This window comes from Equus quagga, chromosome 6 (genome assembly GCF_021613505.1).
Source record: "Equus quagga isolate Etosha38 chromosome 6, UCLA_HA_Equagga_1.0, whole genome shotgun sequence".
In the NCBI taxonomy this organism is placed as follows: domain Eukaryota; kingdom Metazoa; phylum Chordata; class Mammalia; order Perissodactyla; family Equidae; genus Equus; species Equus quagga.
Window position 1 is genome coordinate 57,939,410 of NC_060272.1, and position 20,798 is coordinate 57,960,207.

At 40.1% G+C, this 20,798-nt stretch overlaps 1 protein-coding gene across 3 annotated transcripts in view; it reads right to left on the reverse strand.

The window, feature by feature from the left end:
• LCP1 (lymphocyte cytosolic protein 1) overlaps nucleotides 1–20,798 on the reverse strand; it is a 78,407-nt gene that overhangs the window by 46,763 nt on the left and 10,846 nt on the right. The window contains exons 1-3 of one of the 3 annotated variants that reach the window (XM_046664439.1): nucleotides 14,431–14,463; nucleotides 7,826–7,890; nucleotides 6,059–6,164 (exon numbers count right to left, since the gene is read on the reverse strand). The gene's annotated coding sequence lies outside the window, so the exon portion shown is untranslated. Of the gene's footprint in view, nucleotides 1–6,058; nucleotides 6,165–6,310; nucleotides 6,329–7,825; nucleotides 7,891–14,430; nucleotides 14,464–20,798 lie in introns of those variants that run through there. The other 2 variants (XM_046664438.1, XM_046664441.1) reach the window with 2 other exon arrangements.

The following is a 20,798-nucleotide window of genomic DNA, read 5'->3' on the forward strand; positions in this document are numbered from 1 at the left end:
ATTTCTTTCATGCACAGAAACTGCAGACACTCAGACTTACAAGCTTTAAAAAACTGACATTATATGTGATATTAAATACATTATATATTATATACATTACAGACAATCACCAGACAGACTGTGTTGCAATTGTCTTTCTCTGTGGTCACAGGGAAAAAACAGAAAACCGGGGATATTTTGGTGAAAAATTTCAAATAGAAAGACAAGGGAAGGGAAAAATCTGAAAAAGTCCTCAAGGGGCCTATGACATTCCATCTTTCCACAGGGAAAAAATATTAAGTGTTTATAAAGCATTGGAAATAACAGGGAAAGTTCATCTTATATTTTTAAGGTGAAGAAAGGGGGCTCAAGAATGCAAAACTGCCTACATGTTCCTCATTTTTTTTTGCGTTCACTTTGCACCTATTACCTAGCTTTTTCCATGAGGCATGTATATTCCACTCTTCTTAATCTGGCCCTCTGGCGCAGGGGATGTGAGCCGAAGATGTCAAGAAGGTGCAAAGGCTCCACATTTTAAAATGTTACGCCTGAGGTTAACAGACATGTAGTTTTAATTCTAAATTTTGCCTGAGGAATGGTGAAAAGGAAGAAGATGCAAATTTTATACAAATATATTCATGCGCCTCTTTACTTCACAAGCTTGGATACACAGCTTGGATAAATTTTGGTGGCCACCGCCCACGCTGAGGTATCAAAATGCAGGGTATTATTTAAATGCAAAGTAATTATCCCATTAATTCACTTCCATCTTGAAAGTGCAACCAGAGAAAAAAAGAAAACAAATCATCTGGGAGGTTGCAAGTCACATGCATAATTAATTTGCCTGCCGAATTTGGCGTCTTAGCTTTTGTGCCTGTGGAGAACATAATCTCTTTTGCATTTTAGCTCTGTCAGTCAAGAGGATGTGTGTGTGTGTGTGTGTGAGAGAGAGAGAGAGACAGAGAGACAGAGAGACAGAGAGGAGGAAAGAGAGACAGCAAGAAACAGAGAGGAGAGAGAGAGAGCACGTCGAGCCGTCCATGTAACTGATGCTGGACTAAAACAAGAATCAATGCTGCAACCACAGAACTGTGGCTTTGCTGGTTCCTCAATTTAACATCTTAGCTTTTCCTTCCGCCAGAAAAAACAACTGACCATATTTGAGAAACAAGCCTCCTTATAATTTACCAGCGGGACTGACACAGGCGGGGCTCTGAAGTTGAGCAAAACTTATTTTAACTCAGTAAGTGGGTCACTTTTTACCTCTATTCTTCAACTCACAATTAAAACAATCTTTCATTCTTTCATAGTTTTTAGGACACCTATATTTGGCCATTACCATATAATTATAGATATGTGTGTTTGGATATAAATACTAATTGTTTAATTTATTCATGTCTATCAGTCACAACAGTTAGAAAATGTGAATGCCACCTGACTAAAAGTATTCTAACCTTCTACGACTGGGAAATTTTCAAACCTTTTGAGGGTAGAAATCATGTTTTGTGACCCAGGCAGAGGCCAATTAATTAGTAAAAAGCAAATACTCAGTCAAGTGCACAGAGAGGCTGAGCAAATACTGACGATGATGATGATAAAGAATAGTCTGTTTAATAAAAGCAACTGTAATTCTGATGCATTTATTTGGGATAAATTATGATTATTTGAGTTCAATTCAAGGGCTTAGGTACAAATAAGCACCAGAGTCCGCTGCCTGTTTATTCCAGGAGGTTTCCTCTGGAATTCAGCAGTTAATGCAAAATCGATTCAATTGTAGAAAATTCAAGTAATAAAATATTTGAATGAATTAACTTGCTTTCAGATATAAAGATAACACCAGTAACTACCTCATAGGATTGTTGTGACGACTAAACGCATTGATATGATTAAAACACTCAGAAAACATACTCAATCCAAAGTGAGTAGTATATAAGCATTAGCTGTTATTAATAGGATGATTAATTGAAAATCTTTCCCCCTCCCCCCAAGTTGTCTGCAGTATCTTACGAGATGGAGCAATTATGAAATTACTGGGAAGATTGATGTAATGACTGAAATTGACAAACCAAAACAACGGGAACAGTCAATAGTTTAAGGAAGTTGAATCAGGAGGGAACTGAGAAAAACAACAGGGAGACGCCATCTGGAGAGTCCAGTGATTACAGCAGCTGCAGGGAGAAGCCACCAGAAGATGAACGTCTAATCGGGTAGTAACTTCTGAGAACTTCAAAAAGAAAAGAATGTGAAACATGGAACACTCTTGACTTAAGAAGTGCATTGCCATCTGGCAAAATAGGGAAATTTAAAACTCTTGGAACCTGCTGACGTTGATTAGTTTTATATTTTGGTGGGCTCTAATGTTAATTTTTATTTCTGCGGGGTTCAATATGCAGATGGAATAGCATCACTTCAGTTGATGATACTTGCGAGTTGGGAAACTAGCAGACAAAAAAACCCTAGGAAGACAATTAGATTAATCTAAATAATGTCACTTTGCTATAAAACCTGCTATTAGTGATAAAGTCCAATGCCTTTATAATCCTACTTTATAAATTTCTGGCTCTTCATAAATGTAGTCTTAAGAGTAAATTTCTTAATTTTATTTTACCTAACATGATTTTGAAATTCGTTTGCCATCTCTTCTCCATATACAGAGGGGCCTTAGCTCTTTAGGTAACAAGGGGAAATTGACTTGAGAGTTTTCTGAGAATAATCCAAAGTGACTACTTTAAAGTTAATGATATTTCTTCCTGTGTTCTTTGTCATCAAAGAAGCCCAGTATTATCAGGTACGTAGTTTTGACAAGGGTAGCTAAATTTCAGCTCAGTTAATGTAGTTAGACTAAAATAATGAGACTATAATTTTGCCTATTTGCTATGATTCTTGGGCAATTTCTTAAATTCCTTGAAGTCAATGTCCATTTAGTGCTTTGAGGCTAAAATGAAGAATAGTGCTTTGGCAAAGAGGAAGCATGGTTGAAGGCAAAATATTACATTTTTGTTGTATCTTCTTTCATAGCAGTCATTGGGGGGAACTCAGTAAATACTAAGTTAAATGAAATCAAAGAAAAGACTTTCATGTGTTTCTAAGGAACTGAGAAAAAATACTTGTGACAAATTTTCAATTTGATAAATATCATTAGTACCCACCACGTGCTAGGAAAGGTAGAGAAGGGGCTCAGGCTGTCAGCAAATAAGGCCTTGAAACTAAAACAATATGATTCCTGCTATAATTACTCTAAGATCAGAGCATTAAGCAAACACACACAGAAGAAACAGTAGGAGCAAGAAGGCGGGGGCAGGTCCAGTAGGGAAGGATATGTTTCTTGAAATGAGCCTTGAAAGATGACCACACGTTTTACAAATAAAGAAAGCAACTGGAGAAACAGTTGGAGCCAAAAGAAGTGAAATAGCTTGGAACTTTCTGGTGGCTTGTGGTCTTGTGTGGGTAAGTGAGAACGTGGGTAAGTGAGGGGGGCGGTGAGAAGATGTGGGACAGCTAGAGCAGAAGGAAGTGACAAGAAAGAAGGTTGGGGAAGTGGCTGAGGCAAGTCTGTGAAGACATACAATTCTTTAGTAAAATTATGCATTAAGTAAAAGAAAATACTTCTTCATCCTATTATTATATGAAACCTGCAATGATATCTCTTATTTATAAAAATATAAATGTTTCTGAGTTTATTGCAATTTTTTCCTTCTCTTTTTCCCTCTCTTTTTTGTTTTCTCTCTCTTTTAAAATTGTGGGTGTGAATATCTCTTCAGTCAGCTTCAGAAATAAAAGCCTGTAATGATCTACATCTGGGAAGAGCATGCTGGTGTGGAAAAGAGAATCTGGAAGAGATAGAAAATTATAGAAAGGCAGTATGGAGCCTGAAATCCTCGCTACCTACCACCTCTCACCCCCTCCAACTGCCCAGTGACTCTGGACCAGTTCCTTCAATGATCTAAGCCCATTCTTCAACTCTAAAGATAGCTGAGAGGATTAAATGAGGTAATGCATGGAGAGTGGCTACACACAGTAAGTACTTATAAATATTAAGTGTTATTATTACTTATGTCTCCACATTTTTGTGGCTTTTCTGGTTTTCTTTCTGTAGTTAATTTCCAGTTTCATACCTTTGTGGTCAGAAAAGATGCATGGTATTATTTCGATCTTAAATTTATTGAGACTTGTTTTGTGGCCTAATATGTGATCAAAATGCTACTGAACAATGAAGAAATCAAAGAAGAAATCAAAAAATTCCTGGAGACAAATGAAAATGAAAACATGACATGCCAAAATCTGTGGGATACTTGTCATGTTCTCTCTAATTTAAATGGACACTTTTGAATAAGACTTTACTTGTTGGCCTCTCCTATCCTAAAGGGTTAAGAAAAAAAACTATAAATGATGTTAAAACACTGAAATTGTTTCCCAAATTACTGATTGTTTCCAGGCATAATTTATGAAGGAGACAAAACTTAAAATACAACAAAGAAAAGCATCCTGAGATACTAATGAAATGTCTCCCTAAGCACAACTCCACCCCATACAGCATGCTTGTTCAAAGAGCAAGACCCAGAAGATTCTTCCCTGATGATACTGGGAGTGAGCCAGAACGAAGAGGAATGGATATTTTCTAACACACCAGGTTGACTCTTTAACAATCTAAACTCGATTTAAATCAAGAGACTTTTTCTATTTTGAATTAACTTTTTCATATTCTGTTTTATTCCCTCCCAATGCAAGGAAAATACTGATCTTCCTTTGCATCCTAATTTATTTTATACTCATTAATATTTTTACTAAAAATAAGACACAGAATATTTTTAATTTGTTCTTTTCTGGAATGCAAGTCCTCCCCCTGCAATTTCACATTTTTGCCAGTTTAAAACTATTCAGGTGAGATGTATGAGACAATGCTGATGGTCACATTTTGCAAATTCCAGAAATTCACATATGTACATATACGGTTAACTCCATTCAAATTGGCCTGTGAACGTATTCTTCAAACAATTTTATTTAATAGAAGCCAATGATGATAAATGTATGTAAATTCAAAATTAAGATGTGTGGATAAACTACCTTTGTTTAATGAAACTTTTTAAAAAAGTGGTCCTAAGGAAGTAATTTTAGAAAACAAGTTGCTGTATTTGATTAAGAAAAATTGGGTTTTCATAAGTATGCTGATGAATGAATCCATTTCCAGTCAAAATGGCTTTTACATTTATCATCTGTCAATGGTTCTTAATATTGTTGGATAATGATAATTAAATAAAGGCTGATGCTCCAAGATCCAAAGTCTATGTTTCAACAAAGTTCCTGGAATAAACATCCCATATCAACTTTATAAGAATTTCTATTGTAGACAGAAGCCTTTCATCTAGAATTTAATGGTCATTTGTAGGGTCATAAGCATAACGAATAGTTCCGACAAATCTATGAGAACAGTACAATTAAGCAACACAAATTACTTTTATTTTTAGAGAATAAACGGAGAAGAGGCGGCCTCTACTTCCATGTGGTTATTAAGCACACCCATTAAAAACCGTTGGCGCCAAAATCACTCAGATAACCAGTATCACACTCAGTAACATATGACTCAAGATGTTAATATATCCACTGAAGTACTGGCAAGAAGTCTTTTAGAAAAACAGAACCACAGGAGCTAAAATTAAACTACCTCCATTAGGCCAATGAGCAACTCAATCTAAATGATCAATATGCACTTTCCTGAAAACATTTTAAAGCAGATAAAATCACAGTAAATAGCCTCCCTAAAAGACCAATAAAATAAATCAGAACATGGTTTGGTTTAGAAAGGAAAAAAATGATAATTTTTTTTGGGAAGGGGTGATAACTGTGATAACTGGGGAAGAAATCATTCTAGAGAGCTGAGGGGGCCCACTCTGCAGGGCCACATGAGGTGGCTTTGCTGGGAAGTTCCATGGTGGCAGGGCTCACACAGGGCTCATGTGACAGGTGCTCAGATCTCTAGTACCCTTAAGGCAAAACCCACAACCCACAGAAACAGAGCCGGCCAACAAGCAAAACGTCCTAAGCACTTAGAAAAAGCAAAAAGACTTAAAGAAAAATTTACCTGGTACAAAAACTGTGCTCAGTGGTACTGGCGAGTGAGCGGAAACTCCTTCTTTCTGTTCTGCAGAACAACTTTGTCAACCCGGGTGTCACAAGGCAGGAAGTGACTAGAATGACAAATCATCAGCCAGTAAAGAAATAGATTTTGTCTTTATAAGGACATTTTACTTAACTTTTTTTTTTCTTTCATATCCCCTCCCCCACAAAAATCACCCAACAGAACAGGTCACACTGAAATTCAGAAGCCTCTTACCACTTCCTCTTTATGAGCTTTTTTTTTCCCCCCTTTCTGTCTCATCGAGGTACTCTGGCTCTGGGCTACTTAAACCTGTCTGATTTCAGATAACAGGGCAACGTCAGCCTACCGCCTTGACCTCCTTCTCTGACCCTAGTTGCAAACGTAAAACCCAGGTGCCTAGCCACTTACAGCAAAGATAAACAAATTATTCATTTTTAGTGAAAGAGCCCAGGGACAAGGTGACATACACCTGAAATGAACTAAAAGGGGTTTTCTTAGGAAAGCACCCCCAGCCGAAACCAAACCTCTCTTAAGAGTCCCTGAACAATGATCTCATTGGTACAAACAACACAAAATGATCTCTTTAAGGGGAAGGGCCCGAAAAGACAGGTCAACTATATTATTTACTCATTCTTTTATTTATAGAACACCTACGTGCTCGGGATCTCTTTAACCCAATTAAAGATTTCAATTATTTAGACGTCTCCTATAAAGAGCACCCGTGGATCCCACAGGCAGCTGCTATCGTTAATGGGTATCTAAGTGCCTTCACAGAGACTAGATTTAATTTTTGAATGCACATTTTATAAAATTAGCAAGAGAATAAAAAACTCTAGTATTCTCTGCCCAAACTCTGGATGCTTGTCTTGAGGGCAAATTCCCATCTTCAAATGGAAGCGTTCAAGTGTTTGCAGCCTAATGGGGGCTGTGCAGGTTGCGTAGCGCCCTGAGTAATGTTGAATGAACATTAAGCGTAGTCTCCACGTTGCCCAGAGACTCTGTGCGCCTCCAGCGGTCAGCCTGCTATTGAGGAAGAAGGACATACACGTCTGACAGTGAGTTGAAGATGCTTCTGTATTTGCTGGGGGCCTGGGACGTCCCCAGCGGGTATTCTGGTTGGGAGGATGCCCTTACACTTTTGCTTCTTTGATTTGTCCTCTAGAAAGTTCCCGCTTCCGACCTGAATTATTAAACCAAGCTGTTCTGGTTTATCTATTCCATTAGCCCAGGGTGTGGCAACTTCTTGGGCAGGACCTCACACGGGCCATCTTGGGGAAGAGGGTGGGCTGAAGAATGGGAAGAAATGGTGGAGATTCAGCCCATTCTACAAGTGGCTCATCTCACAGGGAACTATCAGCTGTCTTGTGACTCCCCAGGGAAGACTGAGGGGGTGAACTGGACGCTGTTTCCTTCATTGTGAAATTACTCCCAAGTAATAGATGGCAGAGGGTTTCAAGAAGCACCTGAATTCCTTCAGGACACCAGAGAAACATCCATGCATCACTGTGACCATAGTGATCACACTACAAGGTAGCCAAAGGCTGGTGGTTTCCACTCTGGTGGGAACAATCACCACTTAGGGCTCGGCAGCAGGACTCCACAGATAATGCCTCAGTGGGCTTCAGGATGAAAAAATGGGAGATGTCTGTGGATCTCCCTAATCTGGTTCTGCATCCCTGGGGGTTCAGGATGGAAGGAAGGTCCAGCGGCAACACTTCATAAAGGGGAACAGAGATTCCTTTCATTTACCCGGGAGAAGGAAAGCAGCAGCATTCTGTATCTACCGGTGCCTGGTCCTTGGAGAACCGAGGAATCTATAAAGAAGAGAAGATATATGTAAGCATTGGCTCAACAAGTGCTTGACGTGAGCATGGGTTCAACATGTGTTTGATGCCTGTCTGTAGGCACTGGGGATTCAGAAATGAACAAGACACAATCACTGCTTTCAAGGAGTACCCAGTCTAGTAGGGGAGAAAGACATGGAAGTAAATAAATACATCTATTCTGAAAGGGGTGAAAAAGCAGTGGAACATTGAAGCAGAAACAGATGTGAGCAGAGCTGACTCTTTTTTTCTTTTTTGATGAGGAAGATTGGCCCTGAGCTAACATCTGTAGCAATCTTCCTCTACTTCGCACGTGGGACACCACCACAGCATGGCTTCATGAGCAGTGTGTAGGTCTGTGCACAGGATCTGAACTGGTGAACTCCGGGTGGCAGAAGCAGAGCACGCAAAATTAATCACTAGGCCACTGGGCTGGCCCAGAACTGATATTTGAAGACAGTAAAACATGGCTAGCAATCAAAAGAAGGATTTAGGATTCCAGACAACGCCTATATTCCAGAACATGAAAGCCATCACATTGTGCTGCTTACAATCACCCAGTTGAAGGCGTCATCTTCTACTCTGGCACCCACTCAACTTTGGCTCCACGTCAGCCACCCACCACCACTTCACCCACATCCTGGACTACTGCCTCGATCTTAATCTCCTTATCTGCCTCTCAGTGCCATAAATCAACCACGGGGCAGGCAACTGTTTAGGTCTTAGACCAAGGCTTTTTCAGAGGGGAGTGTTTTATCACTGTCAGGGTTTAGAATTACTTGTGCATCATGATATGAAACAGAGGACTGACTTTCGGTTTTATTATTATTTTTACGTTCTCTACAGACAATGCACCCTGATGGCCTGCACTTAGAGTGGATCTCTCCCACCTTCTACTGTCCAACCTCCATATGCCTCTACTGCCACCTCGGCCACTTCTCCACTGGCCTGTCCTTTGCCTTCCCTCTACCCCTTCTGCCCTCCTCCACTTCATCCCGCCCTGGGCTGCTCTGAAGCCCACAGCCTCAATCCCTAATACCGCATCAGCTGCTACTCTCTGGCCACTGAATGTTGCTGAAAAAAAGTCACAGAAATACAGACTTGGAATGCTACAAACTCAAGCTGCTTGCCTTCAAATTACTTCTCAGAAATACTTTCATTCAATTTCATTAATTCCTGACAGCAGGCATCCTCAAGATGGGGGTCCACGCACCCCTAAAATTGTATGCATAATGCATGTGCTTTTTTCTGTGTCCATCACATTATTCATTGTAATATTAAAGAGATCACAGACTCCAAAAGTTAGACATTTATTTCCAACTCTTTCCTCTTGCCTCAGTCTCCCACTCCACTCTCCTGCCTCCTTGCGTCCTTTCCTGGCCCAAGATTCCTGCCCCTTACTTACTGAGGTGATCCCCGTCATCTGGTATGAGCTTCCTTACGTAGCCTCCTCTACTCTCACAAGATCCATCTTGTCCTCTTCTCTTTCAATCTTAAAGGAGGTGTTCTTCCATCTTCTCAAGGTCAGTAGTTCCTCATTATAATCAACCTTACATTTCTACTTCTTTAGATACCTTGCTCCATCAATTATCTCATGTTTTTCTAGAATCTTTAATCTCTTATACTCTCCCCACCTCCCCTTTACGCACTGTGGGGTTTGGACAAAGGGAGAAACACCTATGCTTCAGTCTACTGCTTACTCCCCTGACATTTGATGGGCAGCGAATGAGAGTAATAAAGATGGGCACAGGCCCTGACTTTGTAGAATGTTCACAGTAGTCAAGGACACAGACAAGTGAAGAGGCAGGTGGTACTGGGAACCATGACAGGTGAGAAGCAGAGTGCCGGTGGGAACACACAGCACTAACCCAAACTTGGGGTCTGGGAGGCACGCACAGAAAGCAGAGTAGAGTGGTGAGGAGTAAAGATGCTGAGCCAGTCGTCTAAGGTCACACCCAGCTCTACTGCTGCACTAGTTGTGTGACGTTGGGCAAATTATTTAAGGTCACTGGCCTCAGCTTTCTCATCTAGGAAATGGGGATGAAAACAGCATCTCTTTTATAGAGTTGTTGTGAGGGTTCAGTGAACTCATCTACGGAGAGAACTCAGAGGAGTGCCTGGCACATAGTTAATGTTATATAAGAATTAACGAGACTTTTGATATTTATACCAGGCTCTGGAGCAGACCTTTCACGTACATTATTTCATTTATTTCTCACAACCACCTTAGGAATTAGGTATTATTTTTGTTTTTTTCTTTCAATTTTCAAACAATGGTTTGATTCTCATGCCATAAAATTCACCTTTTAAAAGTGAAATTCACTGGTTTTTGGTATGTTGACAGAGTTGGGCAACCATTACACTATATAATACCAGAATATTTCCATCACCCCCAAAAGAAACCCTGTACCCACTAGCAGTTATTTCCCAGTTATCTCCACCTCCCAAGCACCCAGCCACTCATCTATTTTGTCTCTGCAGATTTGCCTGTTCTGGACATTTCATAGAAATGGAATCACACAGTGTGTGTTCTCATGTGACTGGTTTCTTTTACTGAGCAGAAGTTTTCAAGACTCATCCAGGTTGTAGCATCTATCAGGGCTTTCTTCCCTTCTATAGAAGAATAATATCCCATCGTATGACATATCACATTGTATTTATCCATTCACTAGTTGATAGAAATTTGAATTGTTTCCACTTTTTCGATATTATGAATAATGTTGCTATGAACATTTGTGTACATGTTTTTGTGTGGACATATGTTTTCTTTAATTTTTAATATCAAAGTAATACATGTATATAGAAGTCAAATATCACCTCAGGGCTTTGTAATGAAACACCAGTCTCCTGACATGCTCCTGCTCCACCTCTGAGTCCCACTGCCCAGAAACGATTATTTTCAATAGTTTTAGCTATTTCTTCTGCTACTTCACGTTTCTACGTGCTATGCTTATACTATGTCTATACTGTTCAGGTTTTTTTTTTTTTACTCCTTACTTGGGAGATGAAGATCCGACCCTCTCCCTCCCCTAGCGTGTACACACGAGCCCTCCCACCATCCTCTAAAACAGGTTAGGACACCTTTTTAGTTAAATCAACATTTAGTTTTGACAATATAAATATTAATAGCTGTTTTAGGTAGAACACAATGTTTATATGTCCTTTTTGTATCTTTTTTTTTCTTTTTAAAGATTGGTACCAGAGCTAACATCTGTTGCCAATCTTCTTTTTTTTTTCCCCTTCTTCTTCCTCTCCCCAAAGCCCTCCAGTATGCAGTTGTATATTCTAGTTGTAGGTCCTATGGTTGTGCTATGTGACCAGATCATGGTGGGTCTTTTGAGCTGTGTTAAGGAGTTTGGGCTTTACCCTACATGCAGTGGGGAGCTATTTAGGGTCTGTATTGATCTCCTAGGGCTGCTGTAACAAAGCACCACAAATGCGGTGGTTTAAAAATAACAGATATTGGGGGCTGGCCCCGTGGCCAAGTGGTTAAGTTCATGCGCTCTGCTTCGGCGGCCCAGGGTTTCGCTGGTTCAGACCCTGGGCATGGACATGGCACTGCTCATCAGGCCATGTCAAGGTGGCGTCCCACATACCACAACTAGAAGGACCCACAACTAAAATATACAACTATGTACTGGGGGGATTTGAGGAGAAAAAGCAAAAAAACCCCAGATATTTATTGTCTCATGGTTCTGGAGGCTAGAAGCCCAAAACCAAGATGTCAGCAGAGTTGATTCCTTCTGAGGGCTGTGAGGGAGAACCTGTTGCAAGAATCTCGCATAGCTTCTGGTGGTTTGCTGGCAATCTTTGGTATCCCTGGCTTGCAGAGAAATCACCCAGATCTCTGCTGTGTCCAGATTTCCCCTTTTTATAAGGAGGAAGTCATATGAGACTAGGGCGCACCCTAATGACCTCATCTTAATGTGACCATCTGCAAATACCCTATTTCTAAATAAGGTCACATTCATAGGCACTGGGGGTTAGTATTTCAATATCTTTGGGTTGGGGGGGGAGACACAATTCATAACAGGGTCTTAAACAGAAAGTGACATAATCAGACCTGTATTTTAGAAAAATCTCCTACCTCCAATGAGAAGGGTGAGACAGCACAGGTTGGAGAGGGGGTGGGGAAGATAAAGATCAGACCATTCCAGAGGCCACTGCCTTCGGCACTGATATGAGGTAATGATAAGCAGTAGTGGGACAAAGAGAGGTGGGTGGATTCAAGGGACACTTGGCAGGCAGATAGGGTAAGAAAGGACTGATTGAATACAGAGAAGAAAGAGACTGGAAAAGAAGAAGGAATCCAAGATGAGCTCATTTCTGGATGGGAAACTGGGTGGTGAAGAGTGGTACCATTCAATGAGACAGGGAACGCTGGAGGAGCAGGTTTGCAGAAGAGGATGATGAATTTAGGCAGTGCTGCCTCAGTTCCTCAATTCCCACATCGTCTCCATCGGGCCACTCTTCTCATCATTCTTCAAAAACTGTGTTCTAAAGGACTTTACTCAGTCTTAGTGTTCTGGCCTTTATGCAACATTTGACACTGTTAGCTATCCTTTCCTTTTTCAAACTCTCTTCTCCAAGGACAATTATTTATATTTAATTGCCAAATGAACAACTCTATTCTTAAATCCCACCGTCATCTCAAATATTTAAAACTGAAGTCATCATTCCTCTGACAAATGAGCTACTCTCTACCCCTCCCTTACTTCCTTAGTTCAGCCAGGAGGGCATCATTGGCCCAGGATAGTCCAGAGTACTCCTTGACTCCTACTTTTTTCTCAGTTCCCACATGTGGTCAAAGTTGCACCTATTTTTCCCTCGTAGTCTTTCCCAGTTTTGTGCTTTCTGCGCCTCTTCTACCTTGTTTAAGCCTTTATTATCATACTCCTGGGCTTTGGATCAGCTTCCTGATTCACTATTTTCCTGCCTCATTGCTCCTTAATCCATCCTGCATATCACCAGCATACTACTCTTCATAAAGCGATGCCTTCCTCCCACCACTCTCCTGCCCATTAATTATCTGAGATTACTCATCACTTCCATGATAATGCCCGCACTACCTCGATCCATCTTTCAAGCCTCATACTAACAACAAAAGCCCTCTGGTGCTCCTGAGCTGGTCGTTAACCCCCTGACATAATTTCTCACTATGCCTATCAGATGCCTGTGCTCTCTCTTCCTGCCTGCTCTCCTCACCTCCCATTTCCATAAACCTGAATCTTTCTCCTAGAACCAAGAACAAGACCAGCTTCATAATTTGTAGGCCTCCGTGCAAAATGAAAATGTGGGACTCCGTTTAAAAAATTATTACAAATTTTTAGATGCTGACAGGAGAGCATTAAACCAAGTGTGGAGCCCTTCTGAGCACAGGGCCCTGTGTGGCATGGGTTACGTACCTGCAAAGCAGGCCATCATCAAGAATCTTTCCTTGACCACAAATCTATTCTTTTTTCTCCTCCTAAAGACTATAGCACTTGTTTATAAGCCATTCTTGACATTTATTGCATGTTACCTTTCTTTGTCAATTAACCTCTATGACTATACATCTGTGTGTGTTTGTACCATCTTTATTCATTCATCAAGCTCTTATTAGGAACAAACTATGTGCCAGGGCCTGAGAAAACAAAACCAAAAGACTCAGGCTCATACACTCAAGGAGTTCACAATCTGGGAGGTTACCACACATACTAGCAATTATAATATCCTCTGACAAATGCTGAGATAGAGAGATGCCCGGGGTACCAGTGACATGGCAGTGGGGCTGCAGGCAGGAAGGCATCTTAGAAGATGTGTAGCTGAGCCTCCAAAAGTGTATAGAAGCTGGCCAGGCAAAGGAGGGGAAAAAGGGTAATGAAGGGCATTTCAGACAGAGAGACCAGCATATACAGACGGCGTGGGGATGTTATGTGTATCTCCCAACTGAAATGTAAGCTTCTGGAGTACAGGAACTGCAACCTCTTTTAGCACCCAACACAACTCATTGCTCATAGTACAAACTCAATAAATATTTGATTAGTTGAGAAGGCAAATTGATTCTATAAACAATATGACATTTAAAATTTAAACCACAAAGCAAAAATAATTAGATATTTTAAATATACATCTAAAATTCACTCTCTAACCATGAGAGGTCTTCCAGAGAATCTATAAATGCAGCTGCTATATAAAGACTGACTTTACTTCTGTTTAATGCTAATTTTACTACCCCTTTCTGATAACAGTGCAACGAAAGCTAATTATACCTATTATTGCCAGGTAGTCATAAAAGGAAGAGGGTTGCTCATAGCTGCAAATTTTATTTTCATAAAATGTCAAGTACATAAAAATGTTATCTCTGCAATATTTCTAAGTATTAAAAAGTTGAATTCAGCACACTATGCAGGCTATGACCATTTCAAAAGTAGAGAATCTGCATACGTTTAGTTTATAACAACTCCCTAGATATTCACTGACATTTTATAACCCATTTGCACTAACAGTCATTAAAACAGATGCAGGCTGAAATGAACGTATGCCACTTACCTTCAACTTCCCATGCTGGAAATACAATATTTCCTCAACTTTTGCAAACAGATTGCTGCTGCTGCTGAGACAATGTCTGAGACACTCTCAACCACCAAGAACACAAATACAAGAACAAAGATTTTAAAATAAGTATATAGAAAACAATAAAAGAAAAAGTATGAATCAAGTACTGAAATGGAAAATCATGAGCCTCTTAACAATGAAAACGTAACAAAAAATAAAAATGAAAAAACTAATAAAAAATATGTGAGGAGCATGGTGCACAGGAAAAGAAAAAGATCTGAAATTAGAAATCTTACAGACAAATCTTTCATTCCAGCGTATGCTAATGGATCTTGTGCATTTTCCCTTTCCTCAGCTGAAATTATATGTAAATTGGAGAAAATATCACTTGTATTACAGGTTACTTTAAAGAATAAGTGAGATAATATAAGCTAACATACCTAATACAGTAGTCCTAGTTATTGCCAAATTTTAGTTGAATCTGAATTTATAAATTGATTTATATAAAATACCTGCATACTTCATTATGTTAATTCAAATTCATTCATTCAATCTCTTTTTTTTTTTTTTATTTGAGGAAGATTAGCCCTGAGCTAACATCTGTACGCATCTTCTATTTTATACGTGGGATGCCTGCCACAGCATGGCTTGACAAGTGGTGTGCAGGTTGCCCCCAGGATACAAACCGGTGAACCCTGGGCTATAGAAGTGGAGTGCCTGAACTTAACCGCTATACTACTGGGCCAGCCTCTTCAATCAATCTCTTTTTATTGAGATTCAACTGCAATTTACTTTGCATCTACCGGTGCCCTGTGCTGGATGCCTTAACACATCACATTTAATACTTCCAGCAAACTGGTGATATAAGTGGCATTTACTTTATTTTAAGATAAGAAAACTGAGGCCCAGATGGAAGTTTTTTCCTTTACTGTTTATCTGCAACTACAATTGAAAATATTGCTGGTCAAGTTCTCCATTCTTTAAATAGAGATATGAATCAGCTGCTAACTCTCTGCATACTAGGCCAAAGGATAGTCAGTGTAGCTTCAATGAATTCATAAGACACAGTTTCCTTATTTCAATCACTGTTCAGTAAGCAAGTATTTATTGTGTATAATGAAGTGCCAAGGAAGACACAAAACAAATAAAGGTAAAGAGAATTTTTATGCAAGAGAGTAAAACAATGAAATAGATGAATTTAGATTAGTCTGGTGACAGAGAGACGGACTAGATTGGGAAGCAACTGGAAATAAGGAGAAGGGTTAGGAAGCCACGGCTATGGACAAGGCATGAGGTAATAACAGCCAGGCCTGGGATGGTGGCATTGGGCAATGGAAGCAGAAGACAAACATAAGAGATGTTCCTGAGGTTGACTATTTATAGAGGATAAATAAGAAGGATGAGTTAAGGACAACTTTGAGGTCAATTAGCTAAGAAATTCAGGGAAAAGTGATGTCCTGGATAGAAAGGCGGCATGTAGGGAAGATAAGGATGAAATCCACTGGACCTCAATAAGATGGAGTCAGCCCTGAGAATGCTCAGGAGAGCTGACCTACGCAAAATACAAGCTGTGTAACTGGGGCTGGGGGGCTGGGTCAAGGCAGAAGATACAGATTTGAGCCTCATCAGCATGGAGATAACTAAAACTGCTGGATAGTCAACTTTCTAGGAGGAAGCACTTAGAAGCAAATGAGCAGAAGTTCAAGGACTGACATCTAACATGAAGAAGGCGAGACAGAAGAAAGGCCATTTTGATCAATTTTTTGGCAAATACTAAAATGGAATATATTTAGATAATATTACATTAGATTTTAGATTATTTTAGATTACATTACATAATAAAGGACCATATTTTATTCCTGTTTTCCAGGGCCCAGTAAAGGTTAAGTATCAAGAAAGGAGAAGAGACATACACTTTTAATTTTTCCCATTTTGAGAAGAATCATACTGAGGGAAAGGAAATCATGGCTAAAAATAAGGTTCCTTCAAGCAAACAGGAATATTAATAACCCATTTCCATATACACCAACGTGTAAGATCTGCTTTTATCAGCGAGACCCTGGAAGTGTCCAGCAAAGGTGAAAACTTGTTTCTGCTTCTGATGATTACAACATCAAAATTCATTCACTATTTTCCTCATTCACCCTACTTTGTGCAAGGCCCTCAGCCAGACACTGGGAACACAGTGGTGGATAAGATGGACACATTCTCTGTTCTTGCAGGGTTCATAGTTCAGCCCATGACAATTTGTATCTTGCCTCTTTGCTTCCAATCCAAAGTAATCAGGATTGAACTTCAGTGACATTTAATTAGTTCTACATGCCTTTCCCATTATCATTTGGCTACGTACTTTTTATAGATGAAGACTGAGTGCTTGTTAACCTGCAGATATTGGTCTTCTCTCAGACCAATTATATTAGAAAATGTGATCAATATATGCCAGAGTGGTCACACATTTTAACCTGAGTAAGTTGAGTGCTTCCTTCCCACTCCAGAGGGCTGTGTCAGTTGTCTACACAGGGAGGGTTCTGGCCTTACAAAGGCCTCCTAGTCTTTTATGAACTCCAGTCAAAGGAATGAGGACATCAGAAGGAGAAGGATCCTTTGTCACTTCATCTCCTTTCTCTTTCCTATTTAAATCAAGAGAAATGAAGAGTAAATGAAAGATAAGCAAAAAGTCTATTTTTAAAATTAAGAATAAAAAAAGAAACAAGCACCAGAATGAACGAAGTATAAATTCTCCAAAACTGCTCTTTGTAGTGGATTTACTGAAGCTACTGAATTTATAAAATTTCTTTTTATAGGTGTTCAGACATAGAAGCAATTGTTCAGAATAAGTGTGCCAACTCTGCCTACCCTTGTAGGTGTCATTAGTGGGCACATAGGTTATTTTCAGCTTAAGCCATTTCCCTGAGTATGGTTTGAGTCAATCTTGAATACCTACAGGGCCCAGGCAGGTAACTAAACTGAGTGAAATGGGCCAAGTGTAAGTGGCAGGGACTGCCACACACTGGGAAATATATGTGTTGTTTAAAGGTAGCAGCAGAAGGAATGCAGATTTGATTGTTCAAGAGAAACCAGAAATCTGAATTTTTATGTGAAATCATCTGTTTTTTAAATATTGGCAATGAATTTAAAAAAATTTAAATGTCATGTTGGTTAATCTGTAACTAATTCATCTAACTTACAACCTCTGGTCTATGGCAAGTTTGCTGTGTTTGTAAAGAAACATGGAAGCCGTTGCAGGTTTGCAAATATTATTAACCTTAGCACGTGCAATCAGTGCAAAAGACTCAAGAATGTTCAAAGAACCTAAAGGAAGAGGCATCAGTTGTAATGGAAATGAAAAAAAACACAACTTAAACTTGAGAATGGTAAGAAAATAATGATTATTGCTGATGCACACAGGATGAATGGTTCGACAGTAAAAATGATACTGCAGAGGTGATAACCTCATGCAAAATGTTCAAAGGGGATTGACGTATGCAATCATCGTCATCATTGTCATCATCAGCTGGAAACTAGGGGAAATATTTGGTGTGGTAAATATTGGATGCCTAATGTTAGTTCAGAAGAAGGCTAGGGATTTGAGTAATTAACAAACCATGGCAAATTGCTGCTGAAAGTTGTTGAAAGGTATGGATGATTCCATTAGTTCAAAGCCTGTTTCACCAAAGTTTGTGTTGAGGATCCAGTGCAGATTCATGCATCCATTCAATCATTCAACAAATATTTATTGAGCACCTACTATGTGCCAGCTACCACCAGAGGCACTGGAATAAAACAGTACATGAATCAGACAAAAGTTCCTGACTTTTTGGGGTTTATATGCCACTTGGGAATGAGCAAAAGTTCAAGGTATACACAATAACTAAGTATGTAATATATTAGACAGTGATAAGTTTTATGGAGGAAAATTAAATCAGGGAAGGAGAATAGAAGTCTGTGTGTGTGTAATATGTGGATGTCCTTTTGGGGGAGAAGGGTGATGTGGAATTGAAATTCTAAATGCAGTTATCAGGAGAAGCTTTCCTGAGAAAGCAACATGTGAGTAGAAACATGAGGAAAGCGAGTACTCACAGTGAGGGAGGACTCACTGTGAGTGAGCAAACCCTGCAGATATCCGGGGTAAGAAAATTCCAGGCAGAAGGGACAAGCGCAGAGGTCCTGAGGGAAAGGTACACCTGCCATTTTCAGGGCCAATGTGATAAGGCAAAGAATGAGGGTAGAGTAGCAACAGATGAGGTCAGAAAGGCCTGATCACACAGGATGTTGGCTTTCACAGTAAGTGATGTAGGAAGTTAGCGCAGGAAGAGTGTTCTTACCAAAGGAGTTGCAGGATTTGACATGTGTGTTGAAGGATCCTTCTGACTGCTGTGTCATGATTAAACCAAAGGAGACCAAAGCCAGGTGCAGTGAGACCAGCTGGGAGGCTGATGCAATAACCTAGGTGAGAGACAATGGTGGCTTGGGTCAAGGTCTTAGCAGTGGAGATGGCAAGGAGTCATCAGATCCTGTGTATATTTTGACAGTAGAGGTGAAAGGATTTGCTGGCAGATTCTTCGTGGCATATGAGAAAGTCAAGAGTCAAGGATGAATCTAAGGCCTTTGACCTGAGCCATTGGAAGGATGGAGATGCCATTAACTGATGTGGAACAGACTGGATGGAGAGCATGCCTGGGGGTGGAGAATAGCAGGGGCTCAATTTTAGATCTGTTAAGCCCATTAGGGATCCAAGTAGGAAACGGTGAGTAGGAAACTGGATATAGTGTCTGGAGGTCCACGCTTATTTGACGTCATCAGCTACAGATGGTATTTAATTTGACGTCATCAGCATACAGATAGTATTTAAAGCTGTGAGACTGGATAAGATCACCTACAGAGTGAATATAGATAAAGAAGAGAAGAGGTCCAAGTTCTGAGCTTTGGCGCACTCCAACATAAAGGGTTAGGAAAATGAAGAGGGACCAGCAAAGAATACCAAGAAGGAGCTCCCGGAGAGGTAGGAGACAAATCAGGTGACTGTGGTGACTTAGAGGCCTAGTGAAGCTAGATTTCAGCAGGGGAGAGGGATCAACCTTTGAAAAGCCCTGCTGAACACATCAGATAAGGAGAGAGAACTAACTGACCACTGGATACAGAAACATGAAGGCCAGTAGGAATCACGCAAGAGCAGTTTGGTGGAGGAGCAGGGCAAAAGTCCCGCTGGACTGGTTTCCTGAAAGAATGGGAGGGCAGAAATTGGTAACAGCAACCGTAAACAAATTTCAAAAGATTTATTGTAAAGAGAAGAAGAGAAATGTTGCAGAAGGTGGCCCAAGGGGAAAAGAGGTCTCAAGAGCTGTTTTTTTTACGATGGGAGAAATAACAGTATGTTTCCATGATTCCAGGCATTATCCAGCAGAGAGAGAGAAAAAGATAATGAAGAGACAGAGGGAAGATTTGCTGGAGCAATTTTCTGGAATAGATAAGAGAGGATGAGCTCTGGTAAACCAGTGGTTAGCGTTGGCTAGGAGCAGGAACAGCTTATCCACAAAGATCAGAGATAAAGCAGAGTAGAGTCACGGGTGCTGGGAGGTGGGCCTGAGGACATTCTTCTGATGGCCTCTCTTCACAGTGAATGAGTTTGGCGGAGGAGCTATGGAAGGGTTGGAGAGAAAGGCAAGTGTTATGAAATAGTGTCTGGAAGTTTGCAAGAGTGAATGCTGTAGGGGCACAGGGTAGGCTGGCTGAGCAACATTCAAGGCTAGTGATCACATTTTTTAAAAATATTTTTCTTTCAATGACAACTTTTCATTTTGAAATAATTTCAGAATTAAAAAAACCTACAAAATTGTTCAAAGAATTCCCATATGCCCTTCACCCAACTTCCCCAAATGTTAACAGCTTATATAACCACAGCACAATTATCAGTATCAGAACGTTATCATTGATCTACCACTATTAACTAAACTACAGACCCTTTCCAAATTTAGCAAGTTGTTCTTTTTCTGGACTAGGATTCAATATGGGACATGCTCCCATATTCCATTTAGTTGTGATGTCTCCTTTAATCTGGGACAGTTCTTCAGCCCTTCTTTCATCAGCTTGACACTTTTGAAAAGGCTAGTCACAGAATATCCCTCAGTTTGGGCTTGTCTGTTTCCTTACAATTTAAATTAGGTATGTATTTTTGGCAAGAATACCACATAAATGACGCGTCCTTTTTTTTTTTTTTTTTGAGGAAGATTAGCCTTGCGCTACTGCCAGTCCTCCTCTTTTTGCTGAGGAAGACTGGCCCTGAGCTAACATCTGTGCCCATCTTCCTCTACTTTATATGTGGGACACCTACCACAGCAGGGTGTGCCAAGCGGTGCCATGTC